At 39.2% G+C, this 6,041-nt stretch overlaps 1 pseudogene; it reads right to left on the bottom strand.

Annotated features, from left to right (window-relative positions):
- Positions 1–4,075: 4,075 nt before the first annotated feature.
- LOC132430628 (zinc finger protein 396-like) lies at positions 4,076–5,788 on the bottom strand (annotated as a pseudogene).
- Between the last annotated feature and the right edge of the window lie 253 nt (positions 5,789–6,041).

Genomic DNA, 6,041 nt, shown 5'->3' with positions numbered 1-6,041 from the left:
GGAATCTAGAAAATCTTCTCATCAGTCCTTAAAATATTTTTTTCTTTCTAGCTGCCTGCTAGAGGCTTTGCCTTTATAGACACAGGAGTTATTTTAGGTGCCTGGGGACACAGGCTTAACTAATCATCCGTAATTGTTTCCTGTTGAGAATACTGAACACCAAGAATTGACAGCAAAGGGAAATAAAAGTGTTAATGTGTTCAAAGGGCCATTATTCAACTACAGCTTTGGAAATGTGTGCAGCATCTCCAGAGGATTTAATAGATTTATGGAGCAAACCTTTTCCATGAATATTTAATTTCCAGAAGTTGAAATTAGGGGCTTGGTTCATTACAGATTTACATATGTTACATACTTTGGCATGTTTGAATGACATTTAATTATTAATCAGAACTTTGCTTTTTTTTTTTTTTTTTTTGTACACGGGCCTCTCACTGTTGTGGCCTCTCCTGTTGGCGGAGCACAGGCTCCGGACGCGCAGGCTCAGCGGCCATGGCTCACGGGCCCAGCCGCTCCACGGCATGTGGGATCTTCCCGGACTGGGGCACGAACCCATGTCCCCTGCATCGGCAGGTGGATTCTCAACCACTGCGCCACCAGGGAAGCCCAGAACTTTGCTTTTTAAGGCATAATTTGCTGTTAAAAACATGAATTAGGTAAAATGTTATGTTTCTAACATTCCTATTGCTTTTTTAAATGTTCAGATCCAGGCATAACACTGCAACCATTTATGCTTTCCCCTTACCTTCCCCAACGTGTCAATTAAAGACTAAAATGTTCCCCTTATATAGAATATTTATTAGAGATTCTTAAAGACAGAAAATCCCTTACACCCAGCTGAGAGTTTAGAAGTGGACCAACCTGAATTTCACTCCTAGATGTAGCATTCAATTAATTGTATGGTCTTGGATACGTTACTTAACCCTCTAAGTGCCTGTAAAACGCAAATAATAACTATCTTGTAGAATAATAACATATGTATATCTTATATATCTTAAATAGCTGGATATAATGCCGGACTTTCAAAATAGTAGCTATTTTTATTACTGCTTAAATTACAAAAAATTATGCCTTACAGTACATATACGTATAATTTTATGTAAAATGTAATGTATGACAGTCTCTATAAATATGACAGAAAAAAATGACATAGTCTCTATAAAGGTAGAGACTATATCATTTTTTCTCTCATATTTATGTCCTCAACATCTGGCGTGTGGTATATACATGATCAAACTTTCTGAATGGATGGATGAATGAGTATTTAGACCTAATGAAATGCGTATCTGATGGAAGTCGAACAGGTAACAAGAGCAATTTCTGACACTCCAGTGAGCACATGACTTAAATGAACATCTTCATCTTTTCTTTAGTTTTCCTGTTTATATAGAGATCTGTGCCCCAGAAAATTCTTATGATTCGGTTCAGTAACTGAGTGAGCAAGCTTTTCTTCAGAGATGGAAGGTACAGTATGAATATTAAATAGCAGCATGACGCTGGGATAGCCACATCCCTGTGATTTTAAGTATCTCAGTCTGTAAAATGACAGATTTGAACTAAATCATTGGTGCTAAAGTATTTTCTTAGAAGAAATATTCTCAAAAATAATCTTATGGACCTCCACTAGAAAAAACTGATAAAACTAGAACAGATGCATGAAATGGGCCTACGTGTCTATGTGTGTATGGGAGTGGGCGTTTGTGCCCCCAAGAGAGGCAGAAAATACAGTCTATCAAGCACCCTTTGAGCCACACCTCCCACCTCCTACACTCCCACCCACCTTGACCATGAACACAAACTTATTAGCCTGTGAGACAACCCTGAGAGAATGCTAGAAATCCACTCACCACAGTTTGGAAATGGATAGGATGAACACCAGGTTCCACTCTTGCCTAATATTCTATGATATTGTGATTCTGAGATTCAAAAGACCCTAGATTCCTATCTTCTCCCATCACTTTTTGAAAGCTGAGACAAATAAATTAAAAGAATAGGATTAAAGAGTCGCTTCTCAGCTTCAGAGCATTGTGGTAGAGGTAAACCAGGAAAGACTGAAACAGGACAATGAGTAAGAGGCTGAAACTGGAAGCCCTAGGCTAACAGGTCTGTGCTCCTAACTGGCTCAAGCTCAGAGTGAGTCAGACTGTTTATATCTATTCTGTGTTATCACTTTTACAGTAACCAATCAATAGAGTTAGAACAGACATCTTTTAAACTTACGGTATGACTGAATTGACCAGCTCTTTCTAGTATAATGTGGACACAGCCTGAGAGTTCGTGAAAGGTGACAGAACTTTGCTTTTCCTTGTCCAGAGATAGGAAAAGCAAAAGAAGCAGGAGGCACGGAAAATGCAGGAGAATGATGGGTAGAGGGAGAATCAGCAGGAGAGCAATCAGTAGCCTACATAGGAGCCCCAGATATAATACTTGATTTCAAGGGAAATTCTCTCTATTTTAAAAGTTATTTTAAAATGAAGAAATGTTGAACAGAGATGATATGAGGCAGATAGAAGGAGAGACTAATTTAAGACTAAAAAATGAAAACTACAGCAATTAATATATTATTCATCACTAACAGTAAGATAATCTTACCTGTCACTATGTAAAATTAATTTTGATTCTGTGAAGTTTCATGTATATATCAGTACTAACTTTTAACATAAAGCAGAAAGCAAGCTGAATTGTTGAAAAATGTGCTAATATCCACACCCCCCCCACACACACACACCTGTAAATATGCAGTCTATTCCAAAGCCAAGGAAAATTTCTTTATGGCATTCTTTTTTCTTTTTTTGATTTAGATTCTGTCATTTTATTCACATAGTACCCAAAAAACTCTTTCCATGATTAAGCAGTAATTCACAATACATGTATCTTGAGGCATTTGCTGCTTTAATAGATGGCTTGTTCCTCTCTTTAATTACAAAAAGAATGAGACCCAAATAAAAAGACTCCTACATTTTTAATAAATGAAAATGTACAAAACTCAATACTTATTCATATTTACTAGAGCTACAAAGTATAATCACTATCAGAAAATTCTAAAATTAAAATTTGTATTCTCCTCTCCCCTTACTAATCTAATATTTATCAATATTCTAACTAAGCAGAGCATGTAATCCCACATTTGTCTCAGGAGTTACTCCGAGCACTAGATATGACTGGATTTTCTGATAATGAAATGTTTACCCTTCATGAGGTACAAGTTCACCATGAGGCCTATCTTCCCTTCTCCTTCTAAGGACTTTCATTTCTCATGGTTGCCTCCATATTGGGTAACGGTGGCACCATGGGAGACACGATAATCCATGTATTCTTGTAATACATACAGAGTTTTATTAAGAATCCCTGGAAAGGGGGACGTTATGTTATATATTGTCAGAATACTTAAAAAAAAAAGTCATTTACTTTTTAAACAAGAGAATCTGATTGAATTAAATGTGGGTTAAACTCAATGGACTCTTTAAATTGAACTTTAGTGATTTTCTCATTTGTACAAGAGTATCAAAATCCAAGGTCTTAACATCATGATAAATTGTCTAGAAACTCATTTAGTAAGAATGCATAAGACCCTGAAAAGGTTGTCCTGGGATGCCTGAAACATGTTCACAGCTGATTTATGCCAGAACAGAGGCCATGAAGAACTCTGAAGGATAGTCACCAGCTGTTAAGGGTTCCCATTTCCAGGTAAGTACAGTTCTCCATTATGTGCTGCACTTACCAGGTAACATCAGTCTCGTTTGGACAGTCTTTTCTTCATCTTCCTTATTTCTTTATGTTAAGGTGATCATCAACTTTATATAAGCACCGACAGATAACTGTTCATTATTAGAACACTCATCATATTTAGGCCACTTCCTAAAGACACGTAGAGCAAATCTTAATGCTTTCACTGAGATATTTCCAATATAAATTGTAAAGGAGATAATTTTTTTTTTCCTACACAGGAAATTACTTAGTATCATCAACAGTATGTATAGATATTATACATCAACTATACCTCAATTTTAAAAATTGAAACAAAACAGTATGTAGGTTCTCAGGTTTTTGTAAGAGACAAGTAAAGTCCCTTTACTCACCTGCTTCCTAACAATGACCCTGGACATTTCAGCTTAGGTCTTGAGGTACATATTCTTTTGGGTCTCCTCAATCCTATTCTCATATTTTGAATCAGGTAACAGAAAAATGAAACAGGAAATTTATTTTATTTTATTATTTTTGGCCATGCCATGTGACTTGGAGGATATTAGTTCCCTGATCAGGGACTGAATCCAGGCCTGCAGCAGTGAAAGTGTGGAGTCCTAACCACTGGACTGCCAGAGAATTTCCAGGAATTTTTTTTTAAAAACTGATTAAATCTTTGGTCTAGTAACTCCAATGTGCAAGTAATGAAATGGAGAATACCCACTTATATACTAACTCACACACTCCTTCTCAACAGGGAAAATGTACTTGTCTAAAAAGGAACATACTAGTTCATTATTTGTGTTAATAATGGAAACAGTAGAACATGTCTGAGAGTATCTTTTCAAGAGCTGCACTAGGGATGGAAATCCGATTTAAGCTTTAGAATCTCAATCATCTGAACTGACACTGTAGAGAAAAGCAAACAATGCTAACAGAAAATATTCTACATTCTCTCCTGTGGCTGTTACAACCTTTGAAAGGAAATTGGTGCCCACTGAAACTACCGATTTATACTAAAGGAGTATTGGTGCCTTGTGTCTGCTCCCCTGTTGAAAAAGTTCTCAGTAAATGTTTTGACTCCCTCGCAGCACTGATGGGACTTTCTCTCTAGTATGTTTTTTCCTATGTCTGAAAAGATTCGAGCTCTGACTAAAGGCTTTCCCACATTCATGACATTTGAAGGGTTTCTCCCCAGTGTGGGTTCTTCGATGTTGAATCAGGATTGCACTTCGGCTGAAAGCCTTTGCACACACGTCACATGTATAAGGTTTCTCTCCACTGTGGATCCTCTGATGTAGATTAAGGGCTGAGCGCTGAGTAAAGACTTTCCCACATTCATTACACTTGTGTTGTTTTTTCCGATTACGGTTTCCCTGTCTTCTTTCAAACTTTCTATCTTGTTCACAGGTTCCTCTAAATGTGAAACTCTGGGAAGCATTCGTTTGAAGAGTGTTAGAAACTTTGTGATGCAGTTCTTTGCCTGAAGAAGCCTTTCGCCTTGAAGCTGATTTCACATTTATAGTTCCGGTGTCTCTATCATTTTGTCTTAAGGTGTGATGCTCCTTCAATGCCCACTGCAGTTGCTTTTCTGTGGGCTTAAGCTGGCTACGTGGTGTCTCCTGAGTGATTTCACAAGTTGATAGCTTCTTTGCAAGCATGTCCTCATTTCGTCCAAGAGAGACCTGTTCAGCCGCCCTGTCATGCTCTTTCTCCAGCTCCTCCAGCATCACCACGGCTTCCTCTCCACTCTCTGGTCGGTTCTCTTCAAACCAGGCCTGCAGCTCCTCAGGCAACATGGCCAGAACTGCTCCAGCACCAGCAGCTCCAGGATCTGCTCCTTGCTATGCACCTCTGGCCTCAGCCACTGACAGCACAGCTCGCGGAGCTGGCTCAGAGCCTCCCAGGGCCCAGATGACTCTTGGTAGTCAAACTGCCTGAACCACTGGCGGTAGGTCTCTGAGCTGTAGTAGCTGCTCCAGTGGCGGCTGGAGACCATATTAGAGGCCTGCCCTCCCTCTTCCACCTTCATTACCAGAATGCAGTCAGGGTCCCCTGAAGTTTGTGGAAGGAGTTTTGATGTCTCTCTCAATTTTGCAGACATTTGGACTAGAAATAGCTCAGAACTGCTAGGCTTTAATCTTCAAGAAGGTGAAACTCTCCTTATGGACACTCCTCCTCTGCTGAGCCTGCTCCTGACGGTCCCGGGACACCTTCCTCCACCACACGGCACCGCTCCCAGACAGGGACCCGACTCCGCGAGACCACATGAGGAGAATGTATGGCATTCTTTTAGCACTGATATCTGACCATTTATAATCATGCATCAGTCAGTCCTGGTAACTTTGGAAGTAGTT

This window comes from Delphinus delphis, chromosome 9 (genome assembly GCF_949987515.2).
Source record: "Delphinus delphis chromosome 9, mDelDel1.2, whole genome shotgun sequence".
Taxonomy (NCBI): domain Eukaryota; kingdom Metazoa; phylum Chordata; class Mammalia; order Artiodactyla; family Delphinidae; genus Delphinus; species Delphinus delphis.
Note: the sequence above shows the minus strand (reverse complement) of the source record. Positions and strands in the feature narration are given on the sequence as shown.